This window comes from Peromyscus leucopus, chromosome 10 (genome assembly GCF_004664715.2).
Source record: "Peromyscus leucopus breed LL Stock chromosome 10, UCI_PerLeu_2.1, whole genome shotgun sequence".
NCBI lineage: Eukaryota > Metazoa > Chordata > Mammalia > Rodentia > Cricetidae > Peromyscus > Peromyscus leucopus.
The window spans coordinates 90423236-90444478 of record NC_051071.1 but is presented as its reverse complement, the minus strand read 5'-3'; the positions used below and the strand labels follow the sequence as shown (position 1 = coordinate 90444478).

The 21243-nt window shown below is 46.6% G+C and overlaps 1 pseudogene; it reads right to left on the bottom strand.

Annotated features, from left to right (window-relative positions):
* Positions 1 to 400: 400 nt before the first annotated feature.
* The window catches only part of LOC114691877, a 46323-nt pseudogene continuing 25480 nt past the window's right edge, over positions 401 to 21243 (bottom strand).

Below are 21243 nucleotides of genomic sequence, written 5' to 3'. Positions count from 1 at the left end.
CCAGGTTTTAATGTGGGTTCTTCGGATGAAGCCTGGGCAGTTTGCTGGCTTGCTCAGAGGCACATTCTGCCCAGGAGAGGGTCAGACTGGGTGGTCCAGGATAAAACCTGGTGCCAACCTACACCAATTCTTGTTGTTTCTGTTTTGTTTTTTAAGGTATTTTTGTCTGTACTTTATTATCATCATAGTCTTTGCATCAAGGCCCATAGCAATGATAACAGCTCTCTCTCTCTCTCTCTCTCTCTCTCTCTCTCTCTCTCTCTCTCTCTCTCTCTCTCTCTCTCTCTCCCTCCCTCCTTTTGACAGGGTTTCTCTGTGTAGCCCTGGCTGTCCTGGAACTCTCTTTGTAGATCAGGCTGGCCTTGAACTCACATAGATATGCCTGCCTCTGCCTCCCGAGTGCTGGGACTAAAGGCGTGCGCCACTAAAGGTGACACAGGTTTCTTTTAAATCTTGGTGTTAAATATTAAATGTCTTCCCCATCTTAATTTTACACTACTCTGTCGAGACAAAAAAGTTGTTAAACTGAAGTTACTTGAAGCCAGACAGAATTCCATGATTAGTTGGGCTACATCAGGCAGTGGCTTTGTTTGTCTTGCCGTACAAGCAGATCTAGGCCCTAGAAAGACAGGGGCAGGTTTTAATTGTTTTTTTAAAATGGGCTATAAAAATGGACGGCCTGTTATCAGCCAGGTTACAAAGCAGAGATCGCGGCAGGAAGGGCTCTTTTCTTTAAGAAACAGCAAAAGGTGATTTCAGAGGAATCACAGTTCAATTTCTATCCCCAAATGGGTGACATTGCAGCATGAGCTTCCAAGTCCAGCAGGGATGGCGCCCCAGCCAGCGAGTGGAAATGGGGTCCTTATTGCCAGGTGGCTGTGATGGTGAGCAGAGACTGACTGGTACTCACTCCTCTAAGAGGTTTCTTCTAGAAACAGAGATCTCAGACTCTTGCTTTTTAAAAGCTAGTGGGAAGCTCCTCTTCCACCCCTCCAATGGGAGGGCTTAGAGAAGGAAGTTGGACAACCACCTTCTAAGTCACAGTGGAATTCCTGAAGGTTTGAGACCCCACAGAAGTAGATGGAAGCTGATGCCACCACCAGGATGCTGAAAACGCAATGAGACTGGAACCACGTGTCAAGTTTTCCAGGAAAGAGGCACTCGGGAATCCGAGCGGCATAAAGGCCAGCTCTGGTGCTGTATGCCACGGCTAGAGGAGGAGGAACTAGCCCATGTGGCCCACTGTGGTGGCCTTGACAAAGCCTTGGCACCAGCAGACTACATGATGGGCACACCACCGTGGGACAAGCCGAGTCCCAGGAACACTCCTGCTCTTTTCTGCCGGTACTTAGGAGTGCAAACTGATCCCACCGTGCCACAGTGATGTCAGAAATGCCCAGGACAAGACGAGGGAGAGGGAGCGGAGTTGTGGCTGTGGGGAGCGGTGGAAAGAGTAACAGAGTCAGGGGTAAAGCTCCCCGTAGCCAGTAGAGCGATTCTGGAATAGTAGTCTAGTTCAGAAAGAGTCCAAGAGACTCCAAATGATAATAGATGGTATGGAAGAGCCAGGGGAAGCTGAGACAGAGCACAACACCCAAAATTAACGTCCCCCAAATCACTTTTTCCTGTAGGGGAGCCATGAAGTATATATTTGGTCTGAGCATGGTCAAGATTCCCAAAAAGAGAAACAGCATGAAACCAAGCAGACAGGTCTAGAACAGTGGTTCTCAACTCTCCTAATGCTGTGAACCTTTAAGAGAGTTCCTCACGCTGTGGTGACCCCCAACCATAAAAATTATTTTGTTGCTACTTCATAACTTTAATTTTTCCACTAATAGGGATAACAGTACAAATATCTGATACACAGGATATCCGATATGTGACCCCAGAGGGGGTTTGACCCACAGGTTGAGAACTACTAGTCTAGATGTTGACAGTTTCTGTATGGATGCAGACGATGCTCTTAAAGCAAGTCCAAAAGGAAGGCATAAGTGGTCCATGACCGTGTAGTGGGTATTCATTGTCTTTCGGCCAGTCAGGAAGTGTATCACATGGATACCCTCAGCGTCTCCCCCAGCCCGTATGTAAACTCCTCCATCTGCTCCCTGGCACAGTGGGCTTGAGGGAACATCAGCACCTGTACCTCCTCCTCCTCCCCTTCCTGAGGCACTGGGCATGTGTGTCCTTCAACCTGGGGTTCTTGATTTCAGGTCCATGATCATTAAACTCTGTAGTTTCTGGGCCAGTGGTGAGCAGAGTATCACAGCAGGGAGCACATGGCAGAGCAAAACTGCTCACTAGGCGGGTTCTGGAAAGCAGAGGAAGGAAGACAAGGCCTCCTCTTCAAAGGCATACCCTTGGTGCTTCGTCTTAACATTCCCAACAACTCCCAATAGCACCAGCTGGGGAACAAGCCTTCAACACGCAAGCCTTGCGGGGGGGGGGGGGGGGGGGGGCATTACAGATCCAAACTGAAACGTCCTGCACTGGCCCCCAAAGGCACGTGCATATCTCACAGATCTCACAGTGCAAGCATAGTAGTCCACTTCCAGGAGTCTTCATAGTCTTGACGGCTCTACCAACCCATGAAAGGTCCAAGACCAAAGCCTTGTCTGAGACTCAAGGCAAACTGAACTGTTGGCTTCTATAAAAGTCAAAAAACAAATTACGTACTTCCAAAATACAATGGCCCAAGAGAAGCAGTTACCATTCCCCAAAGGGAGGATGAAGGCTAGAAATGAGGGATGGAGTCAAAGCAAGACCACAGTCCAACAAGGAAAGCATGCTACTCAATCCTGCCACTCTGACCCTGGCACCCAGAGCTTGACGTGATGGGGTATAAGCTCCAAAGGGCTTGGGCAGCCCCATCTCTGTGGGCTTGCCTTGGGCTGGCTCTCTTCATCAGATGCCCCACACATTCACATCTGTCCCTTCCCGGAGTCTCTGTTGTGACTTGCTTCACTCTCCCATGTTCAAGTACTCACCTTCTCGAGAGGACTCACTCATGAGAGCCACGGTCCTGCTTTCACATTGCCTGGCCTCCCAGGCCTTCCCTTGAAATCTAGATGGAGGTTTCTGTGACCCCGTGACTCTTCCGTTTTATAATGCTTGCAAAACTAGTGTCATGTGGACAGTGCCTCAAGCCTGACTCATCGTCAGGCCCATGCAGACCACGGCTGCAGCGCCTCCCTGAGTGCCTGGATGGCTGAGTGTGATGGAATGAATCCTGGAAAACTTGGCTGCCATGGCGCCCTGCCACTCTCTTCCCAGAGCCGGGAAGAACTGCATGAATACTTCCAGCATCATTATTCTGACTTTTGACAGCTTATGTTTTTTCCCTTCTTGGCTTCTTGACATCAGTGTTTACAGGGGTTTTACATGTATGTCTGTGTTCACATACACACAGCTGAGTGTGTTCTTTCCATGAGAATTATATTTGCATTTTAGACAGACTTCTCGAGATTACACATTAAGAAAAAAATCCAGTCCGGTGTGGTGGTGCACACCTTCAGTCCCAGCACTCCAGAGGGCAGACAGGAAGATGTCCCAGTTAGAGGAAAACTTGGTCTGCAGAGCAGGTTCCAGGACAATCAGAACACAGAGAAGCCCTGTCTCAAAAAACCAAAGGAAGAACAGGAGGAGGATGAGAAAGAATAATCCTATATAAATAGACAGTAGAGATCTGATATGTTCCCTTTTCCCTACATTTCCCAATTAAGGCACATTTTAAAATTAAGACTTAGGGGCTAGACAGTTGACTGTGAAGTTAAGAGCACTTGTTACTGCATTCCAGAGGACCAAAGTTGGTTCTTAACACCCACATGGTGGCTCACAACCATCCATTCCAGGGAGTCTGACATCTTTTGAATCACACACAAACACTCAAGGGAAAATATTCATATGTAGACAAAATAAGCATCTAAAAATAATATTTTAAAAGTTAAGTTTCAGAGTCACTTCTTGAGGACACGGAAATACAGCAAATTCTATTACCAAAGGCAACAGGAAAGGCTCCTTTAACTAATAGGACACTCCAGCATGAGTCTGACAATTTTCAGGGGATTGGAATTCCGTATGCTCTCTTCACGAAAGCTAGACTAACCACTCTTCCTTCCTCTGTCAAAAAATAATTCATGGGCTTTATCAAGACCACAAGCTTCTGTTCTTTGGAAGAGACATTTTAAAAATAAAAAGGGGCCAAGGGTGGGGGAGATGACTCAGTGAATAAAATATTTGTTGTACAAACATGAGCTCTTGAATTTGATCCCCAGCACCCACGTGAAAACCAGGGACAATAGTGTGAGCCTATAACCCAGAAGTTGGGCAGGCAGAGTCAGGAAGATGCCTGGTGCTTGCTGACCAGCTAGCCAGCCTAGCTGAACTTTGAGCCCCAGGTTCAATGAGAGACCCTGTTGCAAAAAAATAAGTCCAACAGCAATTGAGCAAAATGCCTAATGTAAACCTCTAGCCTACACACACACACACACACACACGCACGCACGCACGCACGCACGCACGCACGCACGCACACATCTATACATGTACACATACCTGCAAGCACAAAAATAAATCAATAAGTAGAAAGGCAATCCATAGACTGGGATAAAATATTTGCAATGAATACATCTGTCAAATGACTCATATTTGAAATTTATGAAGAGCAGCTTAATTCTCTAACTTGATAACTGTCTTTTATTACTGTTCTCTTGCTATGAAGAGACACCATGACCAAGGCAACCCTCGTAAAAGAAAGCATTTAGCCGGGCGGTGGTGGCACATGCCTTTAATCCCAGCACTCAGGAGGCAGAGGCAGGTGGATCTCTGTGAGTTCAAGGCCAACCTGACCTACAAAGTGAGTTCCAGGAAAGGCACAAAACTACACAGAGAAACCCTGTCTCAAAAAACCAAAAAAAAAAAAAAAAGAAAGAAAGAAAGAAAGAAAGAAAAAAGAGAAAGAAAGAAAGAAAGAAAGAAAGAAAGAAAGAAAGAAAGAAAGAAAGAAAGAAAGAAAGAAAGCATTTAATGGTGGGCCTGCTTACATTTCAGAGGGTTAGTCCATGACCATCATGGCAGGAAGCAGACAGGCATGGCGCTGGAGCAGTAGCTGAGAGCTTTACACCATAATCTGAAGGCAGCAGGAAAAAAGAGAAAGCCTGGGCCTGGCATGGGCTTTTGAAACCTCAAAACCCAACCCCAGTGATACACCTCCTCCAGCAAGGCCACACCTCCTAATCCTTCCCAAACAGTTCACCAACTGGGAAACATACGAGCTCATGGGGGGCCCATTCATTCAAATCATCACAGCAACACAATTGGACAGGTCCATAAGCTAGGGCAATGATTAAAAGCTTGTGAAAGATGTTTACCATCATTAGTCACAGAGATACAAATTAAAGCTATACTAACAAATTACTAGGATACAGTAGATGACTGAAATTAGATACAGAGACCATGTGGAACTCTCCACATGAATGATGGGAATGTAAAATGATACAACCACTATGAAAAACAATTTGGTATTTGCTTATCATGCTGGTTAGAGTTTTTTGTTTTTGTTGTTGTTGTTGTTGTTTGGTTTTGGTCAATTTGACACAGCCAGGGTCATCTGGTAACAGGGAACATCAATTGGGAAAATGTGTCCATTAGATTGGCCCATAGGCAAGTCTGGGGGGCATTTTCTTGATTAGCGATTGATGAGGGAGGCCCAGCCCACTGTGGATAGTGCCATGCGGGGGCAACTGGTCCTAGGGTGTAGAAGAAAGCAAACTGGGCAGGAAAGGAGACACGAGTCAGTAGTCAGCGCTCCTCCACGTCCTCTGCTTCAGTTCCTGCCTCCAAAGTTCCTGCCTTGAGTTTCTGCCCTGACTTCCCTCAGTGATGACTGTGACCTGAGCATTGTAAGGTGAAATAAATCCTTTCCTTCCCACGTTATCTTCGATCGTGGTATGTTATTACAGCACTAGAAATCCAAGACATTCATGAAATTCTTATGCAAAAGATATGAAAACATATTTCCCCAAAGATTCAGTCATATTAATATTTGTATTAATTTAGTTTTTAAAATATAATAAATATTTAATTTAGCATAATTTAATATATAATTTAGTAATGTAATAATTTATTAATTTAATATGATAATATAATATCAATTTATAATAGCAAATTAGAAATAATCTATATAATTATCAAATGAATGAATCAATAAATTGTGGTACATCTATACAATGAAATGCCAATAAGCAATAAAAAGAAATTAACTGCTTATAAAGGCATCCGCACAGATGTATTTTTAAACATATCATGTAAAAGAAGCCAGACTTAGAAAATTATATGCTATAATATAATCCCTCATATATGAAATTCTAGAAAATGTACAACAGCCTATAGAAACTGACACAGAGCAGCAGTTGTCTGGAGCAGAGATCCGGCTGGATGTTAGCTACAAAGGACCATGAGGCAGCGCTCTGGGGCAGGGAAGAGGAGCGATATGGATGGAGCCAGGCTCGAACTCACTAGAAAACCCAAACTAACCTCAAATTCTCTACCCTGCCTTTGCCTCCTGAGTGCCAGGATTACAGCGTCATTATTCCGAGCATTCGGAGACTTGCTGAGGTGACTGAAACTTTCTATAGCTTGATTAAAGTAGAGGTTATGTGGCTGGATGCATTTATCCAAAAGTCATGCTGCATATATTTTATGGTTTTAGTTTGTTGTATATAGAATATATTTTCAATAATGATGATTTAAAAAATAATGTATCTTTTAAAAATAAAATCATAGAAGTGATAAGATGTCACTATAGAACTGAACATAATAACAGAGTAGGGAGTAACAAATGCTTGGTGGAATCAATGATTAGGAATTTACACAGCAGAATACTATATTTAAAGAGGTTGAGGTATTTCCATATTTTTGATATGTTTACAAGATTTTAAATAACAAGGCAGTCATTCAACAGTCTGTTTAACGTTACCTATTTTCATGACTCCTGTAGCAAGAATCTTAAAAGTTCTTATTAATAAAAACAAACCCAAGGCCAGTTATTGGGGTGAATGCTCGAAGGTCAGAGAACCAGAACAAGCCACAGCTACCTCACCTCGCCGGGTCCTCAGCTGGTCTTGTTTCCTCAGACTGGAGGCCTCTGAGTCCTCATCCAGAATGGGTCTCAGCTGAACTGCTGCTAGAAGCCTGAAAGCTTAACCAGCCAAATGCTTAACCAGCCAAGTGCTTCTAGTTTCTGGTCCTCACACCTTATATACCTTTCTGCTTTCTACCACCACTCCCTGGGATTAAAGGCTCACTTTCTGGGATTAAAGGCATGATGAGTCACCATGCTTAGCTGTATCCTTGAACACATGGATTTCTGTCTCTGGAATGCTAAGATTAAAGGTGTGTGCTACCACTGCCTATCCTCTATGTTTAATATTGTGGCTGTCCTGTCTCTGACCCCAGATAAGTTTATTAGGGTACACAATATTTTGGGGAGCACAATACCACCACATTTCCTCTCTTTTTGTCTAAAATTAAAAAAATCTTATAACTAATAAAAGAAAAACTATCCAATAAGTATATACAATATATATAGCCAAAAATTACATTAATGATTTCTAGTCCATTAACATTTGACAGATTCAGATAAAAACTCCATTATATTCATACATATAATATCCAGTCCAGTAACATTTGATAAACTCAGACAAAAAAAATTTCATTACTTATTCTATTTAAAACAAGTAGTTCTTTTTTAAAAGTAGGTTCAAAAATTGACCTTTTTATCTTATATTCAGACTCCATCTTATATAAATATATAACATACAAACATATTTTATATACATTGAATTTCACAAGGGGTTATCTATACTCATCTATAGAATGCTTAATTGGGAGGTGGACTATAAGGTAAGGATTTTTTCACATGCCCATTCTTCAGTTGTTGCTCTTTACCACAAGGAGATTTGCATGCATAAGCAGCAGAAACCTCTGTGATACTTAGATTTGGAAAAAGCAAAAGGAACAGGAAGGGTGTGGCCCGACACACACCAGTCAGCATCGTGAGCATCAGTCATTTTGTCCTCTGCAAGTGGGGAAGTGGTGGAGAGGGTTTCTACCCGCCTGGCTGCCTGAAGGCAAGGATACCTCGGAGAGGAAAGCATCCTGCTTCGTTCTCCCACTAGCCAGCGTTTTAGAAAAGGATGTGATGTAACTGAAGAAGAGGAAATATGGTGACCAAGGTTGGCGAGATGGAAAGGTTCCGTCCCTATTCACTTTTCACACCTCTCCAGAAGACCCACTCGGTATCTTCTTCATCTGGGCAAGATTCAGAGCATTTTAGCTGGCTATGTGGCTCTGCTGTAGAGCGCTACCTAACATTCGGGAAGCAGAACACTGGGGCGGGCACCCTGTCCTTTCAGCCCTTGGGAGGTGGGGGGAGGCGGATCAGAAGTTCAAGGTCATCCTCAGCTACATCGTGAGTTTGGTGCCACTCGGTCTACATAAGACCCCGCCTCAAAAGAAAGGAAAATCCCAGAGCGTCTGCCCCTCCACCCTCTATGGCGGCATACTTCAAAAGTGGACATGATCAAGACCACAGCAGCACAGCACAGCTTTCTCTTGCAGACCCTTGGAAACCCACTGGAGAAATGAAGGTTTGTTTGTTTGTTTGTTGTTTGTTTGTTTAAAGATTATGTATCTTGGACCTTGAATTTGCTATGTAGCTGAGGAAGACCTTGAATTTCTGATTCTCCTGTCTCCCAAGAACTTGGATCACAGGAGTGCATCACCATTCCACACAGCGCCGGGAATCCAACCCAGAGCTTCCTGCGTGCTCTGCGGGTACTCTGCCAGCTAAGCTATGCTCCCAGTTCTTGTTCTGTTTTCAGTGCTAAAGACTGGATCTGGGGCCTTCTGCATCCATTCCGTCGTCACTAAGTCACATTCCATTCTGTCGCTAAGCCACACACCAGAAGAAACCTGGACTTTGACAATCCTGAATGCTCAGACACAACACCGCAGACTCCCCTTTACATAACAGACAGTGTCAGGACAATTTCAAGAAGCGCTGCTCAGTCTAGCATTGTTCTCAAGGAAGATTCAAAACCTTGTCATCTTCGCATGCCTTCTTAGCTCTGCAATTAAATATTCTCTTACTGCCTTCCATAGCTCCCAAGTCTAGACACTATAATTACCATGGCAATTTCTCCAATGCTCTCATTAACAGAGAACTAAAAACCCTTGGAGAAGAAAGCCAGGCCCCCCAGCAGACCTAGCTGCCAACGCCAATGAGGAAATTAGCCTAGCACGGGGAGGGAGATTCGTCCCCTTCCCCACTTCCCTCCCTCCCCTCCTTCAGCCCTCCAGTACCCTTCTTGAAAGGAGATGTCCAAAGTCTGCTTCTACTTGTCCTGTCCCTTGTTTAATCCTCCCATCCCAGGCGGCACCGCACTGGCCCATCTCAGCCATCAGAATGTCGTAGGCAGTTTGCGCTGGACCCAGACATCCCAGCTTTCTGTGCACTTCTGAACATCCACTTTCATGAATAAATTACAAATGCTCGTAGTTCAACCTGAAGGTAAGCACCTTGAGCCTATTCAAAAAAGACCCTGCTTTGCTGTTTTGTCTGTGTATTGGGGTTTTTAAAGACCAGCTTCCATGGAACCCAGGTTGGCTTCAAACTCAACTGTGCAGCAGAGGCCAGCCTTGATCGCTTGATCCTCCTGCATCTGCTTCCCAAATGCTGGGGTTTGGATTTGGCTTTGGGGGTAAGGAATCATTAAAACAGCACCTTTCCCTCTCAGTGTGGAGGGACCTGGTAAAAACTAATAACAAAGACACTGTACTTGCTTGGTGGGTCAAGGCTCTGACCTCACTGGCTCCCCCAAGCAGTGAGTCTGGGGGTCCAGGGGCCCAACTGCAGCTTTGGCCAAGGTCAGAGCCACTTTTCACACAAAGAGCCTGACATTTCCTGGCAGATACAGGATGTTTAGCTTTGAGCCAAAATTCCGGAGCAGTTCGTTTGTGTGGGCAGAACAGCCCAGCCCTTCTGGGAACTCACACCCAGTATCCCCTTACGGCCGCCATTCACCGTCACCTCTCCCCTTTCAGCTCACTTTTTATTTCCCGTACGCCTTTTCTCTTTGTCTTTAAAAGCCTTTTTGAGAGGTTACTAGCAGAGTGGAGGCATGAGGAAGGAAGAGAGAGACGACATGGAACCAGGGTCTTCAATTCTGGGTCACTAATTCCACACTCACACACATGCACGCTACCCCAGGTACTTGGGCACCGTGAGAGCCTGAGGCCAGAACTCCGGCGGGTCACTGTGAATATATATCCCTTCTTTGTGGACAGGAGATTCCCTCCCCAAGTCCCGCACCATTGTTCCCTTCCTAGACGACCGGGCAGCCTTTCTACAAAGCCAAATAGATAAAAAACGACTCCAGGGGTTATCCCTTCTGATAACGATATCATTGGTGTAATATTTAACAGGTTACAAAGCACCTTTGCCTGTGCCCTGCTCCACGGAAGCCTCGTGGCAGCCCTGTGAAATAAATTCCACTATGGTCCTTTAGTACAGATAAGGAAATCTGAGCGCACACTGCTCAGGCAAATGAGGCACTCGGTGGCCTGACCACAAGTTCCAGGGACTGTTATTTATCAGCTGCTTCTAATAGGAAGAGCCAAATCCAGAGGCTCCAGGATCAGAGGAGTCACAGTGGCCTGATGCCTGCCTGCTCAAGCGACTAAGGTGACCAAGGCCTGGACCAAAGGTGGCCGCCTGGTCCAAGGCGGGCCCGCTGATGGCTCATAAAGATGCTTTGTGGGGAGGGCTCCACTAAAAGGGCAAGGCCACCTGTGCCAGCTCTCTCCGGATTCAGACTGGGGAGTTCATTAGTCTGCCGGTAAACACGGGCGAAGGAGCAGACGCAGCATAGGGTAAGGGCGGAGAGACGGCGAAAAAGGCAAACTACTGGTCATGGGAGAGATGGAGCCCTCGCCAGCCACAGCCGCCCCCACCCCTGAAGAACGTCCCAGCTCCGACTGTACGGCTAAGTGAAGCTCCCTCACCCAGAAAGCCTCTGCTCCCCAAGTCCAAACAGGCTCACCACGCTCCACCTGGCGTGAGTTTGGCAGAGAGGCTCCAGCCAAGGCAACCAGGGTAGCTTCCTGCGACCTCTGCAGCGCCACTGGCCAGGCAGCTGACACAGGACGGCCTTACTGAGCCCAGGAGCGACTTATCTGCCCCTTGGAGGCTCAGCCAGCAGGATCAGAATGTGCGACTCAGAGAGCATTTTCTGTAATCGGGCAAGTGTGCAGTTTTGGTTTACGAAGACCCAGAGCATGCTCCGAGGGCAGCTCCTCCTACAAACGACGGGACAGCCTCGCTCGGTAGGAGAATGCAGACATGACACTGTGAGCACATCCGGTTCATAAACACCTCCGTGGAGTGAAGCTTTGCGGGGAGGAGGAACCTTCCACTCTCCTGGGCCTGACAGAAAAAGGCTCAGCTGTCCTGCCCGGCTCCATCTTGTTCCCTTTCCCCTTCAGCCACAGCCTTTTAAGTTCCCATGTGTCATTTTTATTGGGCTCGGATTTGGGGAAGAGCCACCTTGAATACCTTCGACCTGTTTTCACAAGAAGCATCAACAGGATGGCCCCAGGTGTTTAAATGAGGGTTCTTCAAAAGGCCGATGGCTCTGTGATCTAAAATATAGAGTCTACAAATATGATTCATTCAGCCTGATCTTGTGGTACAGCCTGGAGGCTTCTAACCAGCCTGGCATGAAACAGAATAGAAGGTGGCGTGGTGGTGCACATCTGTCAGCCCAAGACCCGCAAGACTAGGACACGAGATCACAGGTTCCAGCCCAATCCGGGCTATGTAGTGAGCTCTAGGCCGACATAAGACCCGGTCTCAGAGACAAAACAAAAAGAAAAGATGAGAGACGAGGACACAATACAGACAGCAGCTGCCATCCTCCAAAGTGACGGCGTGACGCTTCAAGCCCTGGTTTCTGGTGTTTCAGTTTCTGTGTGTCACCAGGAAGGTAGAGCAAAGAAGGAGCCGGTGAGGAATGTGTTGACCTACAAATAAACAAGGGTCTGGGAGACCTGAGGGAGAGATTGGGTAACTCTCACAACATCAGAATGGGAACAGCTATTGTGACAGTCTGGCTTCTGTGGCAGAAGGCCATGAGAAAAAAGACTTTGATGCACAATATATGTTTGCATAAAAACTCGAGGCAAACACAAAAATAAAAGTACATTAGAAAAAGAAAGAAAGAGGGCTTTGATAATCTAAACACAATGTGTACCCCAGGTGAATAGGGGAGTCGAAAAGTATGCTTAAGTCTCCCGCTGAGATGGGACTTCCAGGCTTATTCCCTAAGGAAAAATAAAAAGGGGTCTCGCATTCTCTTCCCGCCTGGCTCACTGCTACCTGATTCTTCAGGGCCCAGCTTAGCCCAGGCCTCAAGGCCTGCTTTGACTTGAGATACATGAGCCTTTGCACAGAGCTCCCACAAAGCCCTGAGGAGAACCCTCTCCTAACCTCTCTCGTGTGTGTAGGCCTTTGTGATGTCATTTCCGGCTAGACACAGGAAGGTATCTGTTTTGTTTGTTTTAAGACAGGGTCTCACTATGTATCTCCGGCTGGCCTAGAACTTGCTATATAGACCGGGTCTCCCTCAAACTTACAATGAACGACCTTGCTGTCTGCCTGGGAAGAGCTGGAATTACAACGTGTGCCACCAGCATGGGTGAGCTCAATAGATGCCTAATGAGCACTTGTTGAATGCCTGATTACTTTAGTTAACGTGTAACCTCTGGCCTTCAGTTACCTAATCTGTGAAGATAATCACTACTAAATCACGACGATAGCTGCTCAAAAGTCACTGTTCCGTGTACAGAGTCTCAATAGATGCTCATTCTTTTCCTCCTCACTCTGATTCTGTGTTGGGATTTTTCTAAAAGGATTTGAGAAAGAACAGGGAATTAAAGAAACTTAGCTGGGATTTAGTCCCAGGGGCTTTAATTAAAAAAAAAAAAAATCCATGACAAGAGTAAGAAGGTGATCAGACTCCCAGGGCGGCCACAAGGAAGTGCCGAGTGCTGGGTGGATTAAAGCGCGGGCTTTTCTCAGCCTGCTGGATGCTGAATCTACTGGGCCCGGGTGTCAGCAGCCCCTTCTTCTGTCTGTGGTGTCACGTGGTCTTCTCTCAGTGCATAGTCTCACTAACCCCCTTGTTTTATAAGGACACCAAACACACTAACAGGACCCACACCAATCCTATTAGCTAACTATAATGGTTATTAGATTTATTTAGTTTTGAGTGAGGTCTCATGTGGTAAGGATGACCCTGAGGATGACCCTCCTGCTTCTACCTCAAGTGGAGATTTCAGGCATGCATCACCACACCCCATTTAGTGGTGCAGAGGATGGAACCAGGGCTTGGTGTATGCTTTTAGACACTCTCCTAACTGAGCTATATTCTCAACCCCTTTAATGGTTATTTTAAAAATCCTGTCTTCAAATACATCCTGAGGAATTGATACGTATTTCTGGAGGAAACTGAAAAAGACAATATGCATTTTCAGGAGAGGCTCTGGGAAATATTCCACTGCTCTCCCTTCAGTTAAAGAAAATCACATGGATCATCTCCTGGGAGCAGTTAATACACTTGAAATGCACACAGGCTGCTAAGATGATGGTCTTGTAGTCACTCACAGCTCATTTGTGAGGCTTCATACAGTTTCCGGCAAACCATGGGGAATCAGTGGCCTGAGTCAAACAGAAAGTCAAGGAATCCAAAGTAAGTGCCGTTGACTTTCAAATTGCTCCTGGAAGAATAGAGCTGGGTAGGCTCAGGGTCAATGACAAATAAAATTCACTAGCCATATCGTAAGTGTCGTGCTGAAAATGGGTGTTAATAGTCCATTTCTTCTATAGATTCTTTACATTAACTCAGTGAGGCAGATAAAGCATTCATTCATACTTTACAGCGTAGAAAGCTTAGAAGACACAGGAAGATTTGGTCAGAGCGAAGTCAAGGTCTGTAAAGCCAGAACTTACACAGATCTAGATGATCTGTAGACAGTTTTCAACATGAGGATTCGGGGACCATAAGGACCCAGAAGTACCAAAAAAAAAAAAAAAAAAAAAAAAAAAAGACAGAAGAAGGGGAAACAAACCTCCTGCTCTCTAGTTTTTAAGGGAAAAAATCTCATGCATCAGTTGGATGTGTGCTGGAGGCCACGCCTGCTAGGAACACAGATGTCACACCCACCCAGAGCACGATTCGCCTTCGCAGGTGCACATCTTATCTATGCCGGAAGGCTGGGGCTCAGACCTGGTTGGACTTTCCCCACCTAGAAAAGCCTGTGGAAACAGGTCTCTTCTGCACCATTCATTCCCGGAGTCAGATCTTTTTCTAGGACAAGGAGTCTCTGCCTCATTCTGCTCAATTCCATCTTTTTTTTTTTTTTTGCTGTAATTGTATTATTGCACTCCCTTTACCATCACTAAATTAAGTATTTAGCTATTGTTACAGACGTGCACACAGTTTGGGGGGAAACACATTCTCTAGGATGACCAACAGTCCTGGTTTGCTGAGGGCAGAGGTTTACTGGAATACAAGGAGTTTCATTTCAGCTGTAACATAACATAAAATAGGAATAAATGAAGACTAAAAATAAGTTAACATGTACAAGAAACCCTTAGCTAAGGGTTTCTTATGTTAGAGGACTCATTGAAACCACCAGTAGATGGACCAGAAGTAGTCAGCCGAAGGACCCACCAAGCGTTTGAGACTGTCTTGAAGACAAAAATCACACAAAACTAGCTTTTCAATGACAAGACTGAGGTATAAGAATGGGTACATATTGACCACTTCCTGCGTACAAACCAAAAGACAAAAAGCTTGAATGGTAATTTCCAGACGACCTCACTTCAGGGTTGATTCTGGGGAGTTTGGACGGCCTGTCCTTTCACAGGGGTTGAGCCTTTGCAGACTAGCCAGCATTTGTAGGGACTGAGATACAGTGAATCTAGTACCTTTCCGGAATGAGGAGTCGGAGGTCAGGTCAGCAGCAGTTTAAATCCTGCCCACTGACGGCCTCTAACTAAGTCTGCAGACAGTCTAAAGACTCTGCCTTGTGCTTCCCACTTTTAAAATAGACCCGTGGCGTGGCAATGAGTACAAGAGGCTGAACATACCTTGCAGAGGCTGCATGTCAACTATTTATTTCTCTGCTGTTACGTGGGAGAGCAGCAATTACCTCTAGGCAGAGGAACACGGGCAAAGTTTCACGAGGCCTACGTCTTGGAGAAAATAGAAAAGGAGAGAGAGGAGGAGGCAAAAGTGACTAAGCCGGGAAGAGGGGACACAGGAGTTCTCACTCCCGGAGGGTAAAACGGCCCGGGAAGAGGGGACACGAGGGTTCTCACTCCCGGAGGGTAAAACGGCCCGGGAAGAGGGGACACGGGAGTTCTCACTCCTGGAGGGTAAAACGGCCCGGGAAGAGGGAGCACGGGGGTTCTCACTCCCGGAGGGTAAAACGGCCCGGGAAGAGGGGGCACGGGGGTTCTCACTCCCGGAGGGTAAAACGGCCTGGGTTCATAGTTGGCGATGGGTGGCTTCCGTGCCGTCGAGTAACTTGGAGGGAGTTTTATATTCAGAGAGCCTGGGCCCCCTGCCCCAGTTAGGCTTCTGGCCAGTAAGCTGGGGGCGGGGAAAGACCACTTCCTCTCTTAGGATCTTTATAGGTACACTGAGTTTAATAATACCTGGTCTCGAGTTTATTTCACCAACGAACCACCTGTAGGAGACACCTTGTTCTCAGCCACACTCACACACGGCCACTCTTAACCAACTGAAAGCCGTGCGGCCAGCCTCAGAAGAGACGGGTGTTGGGACAGTTCCTTCTAAGAAGACATTAGGAAAGCATCTACACCCCTCCCCGGCATACGGTCCCAACAACAGACCAAAGTACGATCCCATCCAAGGTCACTCCGGGGTACCAATGAGTTTGTGGGGTGCTTACAGAGCATGGAGGAGGGGTGCAGGCAGGAGCGTCCCACGGGACAGCTGTGCGCCCTGAGCTCCCTCCCTCTCGGCATCCTCCCTCAGCCTCTACACTGCAGCACCTCACGTGTGATTGGGACAGACCGGCACACCAATGGCTGAGAGGAGTGGCTAGAATCTTGGGTGAGGGTCTAGCGAGCCCCCACAAGCCCTCCTTCTCTCAAAGGAGGCCAGTAGTCAACAGGCCTGCTCTTGCAAGCAGGCATGGTGTACATGATGAAGATGAAGACCCCAGGAGGCCTGATGAAGATGGAGACAGTCACAGGACTGAGCAACGTGAGTTTCAGTTCTTAGTCTTCCAACCAGGCCAGGCGACGATGTTCTGCTGGGGTTACAGGTAATGTTTGCATTTCCATTCATTACACACTGTCATGTCATCGTCATTGTGAGCTCCAGGCTGACAGAGCAGTCGGTTCAGAAACATGACTGGCTGCCCCGACACAGGGCAGGGAAGAAGACTGGGACATTCTGACCCCCCCGGTGTTTCCACTCACATTTTGTCCGTCAGGGCAAATGATGTGGTACCACCTTCAAATAGGAGGGAAACTGTAATTATCACAGGCTAGGCAGTAGCTCATTTCGTAGAATGAACATCTAGCATTGCATGACCTGGATCTGGTGGTGCACACCTCTAATCAGAGCATTCTAGCTGGGAGTTAGAGACAGGAAATTATCCTCTGATTCAAAGCCAATTTGGATTCTGTCAAAAAAAAAAAATCCACCATCCATCAGAAAGAAAAGAGAGCCAGCCAGAATATTTGTGGATAGCCATAATGACTACTATAGTTAGGTAGCAAAGACTTCGGAACAATTTAATTATCTCTTTTCCCAGAGAAAGACTTGTTATGAATCAGCTTGTTGAGAGCTGGCATGTTACCAAGGATATGTTTTTCTTCTCTTAATGAAAATAAATTATTAGCAAATAGTCTTGCTGGGTCGCTGCACTTTCTACAGTGTTTTCTGTTGCCATGCCCACTGCCCAGTGACTGCTGCAGCCGTCTTTATTGTGAAGATTACCTTCTTTCGGTCTGGGGCTCTCACCTGTGCTGGAAAGTTATGCTTGCTTTTGTCTTTTCCCACTCACATATGGCCCACGGTATGGAAGGCTCCAGCAGAAGCTATGGATTTGAGGCCAGGGATGGTGGTGCATGCCTATAACCCCAGCACTTGAGAGGCTGTGTGTAGGAAGAGTTCGGTCATTCTTGGCTACTTAGCAAGTTTAGGGGAGGTAAGTTTGGTAGGCTACATAATATCCTATCTCAAAAAAACAAATGGAAAAAAAACCCTGCATTTGAAATGGCCAGTGTTTTGTGGTTTTTTTGTTTGTTTGTTTTGTTTTTTAACTTTGAATGACCTAGAACTCATTATATAGTCCAGGCTGGCCTCAGATTTGCAGGGATCCTCCTGCCTCTGCCTCCCAAGTACCAGGATTACAGGTGTAAGCCGTGACACCCAGCATTTCCTTTCCTGTTTTCAACATGTGGGTTGTTTTCCGATAGGGAGCTTCTATGTGGGGTTATGTATCAATCATCTGATGTCGTATAACATTCTCCTAAAAGTTACCAGAACAAAAGAGTAACAGACATTGCTATTGCTCATGGATCTGTGAGCCAGAGATGTTGGATTCACATCGATGACAGTTTTGGCATAGGGTCTGGCATAAGCTGTGGTCATGATGTCAGGGATTCGGTATCGGGAGGCTTGACCGAGTCTGGAAGGTCTGCTCCCTAGGATGACCTCCTCACATGCTGGGAACTCAGTACTGATGAAGGAGGAGAAGTCGCTGCTACTCCCCACACTGGGCTGTCTACGGGGCTGTGAGAGCCCTTTCCCCTACAAATGTGACCCAAAGGAAGAGCAGAGTTCTCAGGACAACCCAGAGTCAAACACTGTCACTTCTGCAGTTCTCACCCGCCACAGAGCAGCGAGGGGAGCAATCACCGGGGTCCCCTGGGCACTGGCTATCCAGGAATTAGGACAAGAGTTCTCTCAATCCACCAGGAGACCCTCCCGAGTATAAATGTTAGGAAATGGTGGTAAGCTCTCTACAGGAAGCCAGTTTTTCTGCTGGCCACTGCTTAGTATCTCAGACAATTTCTGGCACCTCAAAGGGTCTTGGTAAAAAGTTTTGCATCAAATAGTTAGGAAAACCCTTAGTGTCTCTGTGAAATTGTCAAATACGTTTCTTGAAGTTTCTAGTAAAGCAGACACATGGCTTGGAAGCATGGACCCACTTTCATACATTGTGTACACAATAATCACAGAGAAAGAGTAAGGACCGCTAAGTCCCTATCACAGCCTCTCTGAGTCCTGGTTCTACACTACAAAAAGCTACATTAAATACCACAACAGCATTTCCAGGATGGCTATCCTGACACCATGTGATCTCAGCTTGGATTTCAATGTATAGTGAACACTAGACTTACAGGAAGCAATTTCTTCTATATTCTGGCAGGAAATATTTTATACCTATAGCCTGATCTCTATTTACTATGTTCTAGATGCAGCAGGCTTGAGGCTGAAATGTATGGGCCAGACACAAAGATTCCAGAGTTCTCCTAAGAAAGAATTGCTCTAATGTAAATTTGGTTGGAAAACAGTGTTGTAAGAATTAGGAGAGAAAGGCAATTTTGAAAATGGTTCCTTGGCTACCCATCAAATTACATGGTTTCACACATTCTGCTTTCTCATGTCTGAGAAGGCAGGAGGCAGGGCTGGAAGTGGGGTGTAGCTAGAGTTTCCTATCCTGGTCCCACCACGCCCTGGCAGTCTGACAGCCCACTTATAAAATAAACACACAGACGCTTATATTATTTAAACTGTTTGGCCTAATGGCTCAGGCTTCTTGTTAACTGTTCTTATATCTTAAATTATCCCATTTCTATAAATCTGTACCTTGCCCCGTGGCTCATGGCTTCTTCACATGCTGCTTGTCATGGCAGCAGCTGGCAGTGTCTCTCTGACTCAGCCTTCCACTTCCCAGAATTCTCTTCTCTGCTTGTCCCGCCTATACTTCCTGCCTGGCTACTGGCCAATCAGTGTTTTATTTATTAACCAATCAGAGCAACACATTTGACATACGGACCACCCCACAGCAAATGGGGGGAGGGACACTTGCAGCAAGATGTGCAGTAACGACCCAGCAAACCTTTTCCATGCATCACTCAGAGTTGAACATAGTTCTCGAGGCGTGGCCTAGCCACAAAGGAAGATAAAGGAATGCTTTTGTATTTGGGAGACTGTGAAGTTAGAATTTTATTTGGGGGGTGGGGGGGTTAGGCACACAGCTTAGTGGTATAGTACATGCCTAGCACTCACAAGGCCCTGAATTCTATCCCTGGCACCACAAAAGAACCTAGAGGCCAGCAAAGGTTCAGGAGGTGTAGGCATTTGCTGCCAAGCCTGACAACCTGCTCCATCTCCAGGACCCAGCTAGTGACAGGAGAGAATGGACTGACCTCCCCAGACACACCATGCATGGTATGAGCACACACAAGCTAAATAAATGTTTAAAATATTATTTTAAAACACAACTAGACATTTATGGAGTGGAGCAGGTTTCATGTCAACTCTTTGTGTGCCTGTGTGCATACATGTTCCTGTGTGAATATGGGGGGAGGGCACTCTGTGTGTGTGTGTGTGTGTGTGTGTGTGTGTGTGTGTGTGTGTGTGTGTGCTTGTAGAGGCCAGAGGTCACATCAGATGTCTCTCTAAATTGTTTCTATCTTAATTTTTTGAGACGGAGTCTCTCACTGAAACTTGGCTTGCCATTTTACCTAGACTAACTGGCCAGCGAGCCTATGGAATCCTCCAGCCTGTGCCCCTCAGCACTAGGATTACAGACATGTAACATTGCACCTGGACTCTTTTGTACATGGGTTCTGGGCATCAAAATCAGGTCCTCATGCTTAAGGAGCAAGCACTTATTGAGTAAACCATTTCCCCAGCCCCTCATGGGGGCTCTCGATTCACCTCAGTCGTTAATAACCAAAGCTTCTCATCCTGTAGGACCCACGTCTCCACCCCACTGTGTGTTAAACATCATCTTGCTGTGCTCATCTCCGTGTTCTCCTCAGCCAGGTTATCCTGGTCCTTCATATCACTTAAGCAGTGATGGTGATTGGTTTTGTGTCCCAACAGAAAACTGACCAGAGTCCAGGGAACCCTAAGGGTGGTGCAGGGCTAGTAACTGCAGAGAGGCTCCCAGGAAGAGGCAAGGAAGGAGCTAGGTGAGGCAGGCTTCCTACCTCGACACCACAGTCATCTGCTGGCCTACAGGGAGAACAGTGGTTCATCTCCTCTCTCTGTGGCCTACTGGAGATCCCCTGGGTCAGCTCTGCCGTGAGCTCTGGAGGCACTTGGACAGTCTGCCAAGTCACCCTGTCTCCAGAGCAACGTGCAGAGGAGGTATGGGGGCCAAGTGGACCTCTTTGGGTTATTGATTAAAATGTAGAACATCTGTGTACCCCACACCTGGGGAACATCTGTGCACACCACACCTGGAAATCTTCAGCACAGCATACCTGGGGAACATCTGTGCACACCACACCTGGGGAACATCTGTGCACACCACACCTGGGGACATCTATGTACCCCACACCTGGGGAACATCTATGCACACCACACCTGGGGGACATCATCTGTGCACACCACACCTGGGGACATCTGTGCACACCACACCTGGGAACATCTATGCACACCACACCTGGGGAACATCTATGCACACCACACCTGGGGGACATCTGTGCACACCACACCTGGGAACATCTATGCACACCACACCTGGGAACATCTATGCATACCACACCTGGGGGACATCTGTGCACACCACACCTGGGGAACATCTGTGCACACCACACCTGGGGAACATCTGTGCACACCACACCTGGGGAACATCTGTGCACACCACACCTGGGGAACATCTGTGCACACCACACCTGGGGAACATCTGTGCACACCACACCTGGGAACATCTGTGCACACCACACCTGGGGAACATCTGTGCACACCACACCTGGGGAACATCTGTGCACACCACACCTGGGGAACATCTGTGCACACCACACCTGGGGGACATCTATGCACACCACACCTGGGAACATCTATGCACACCACACCTGGGGGACATCTATGCACACCACACCTGGGGAACATCTATGCACACCAC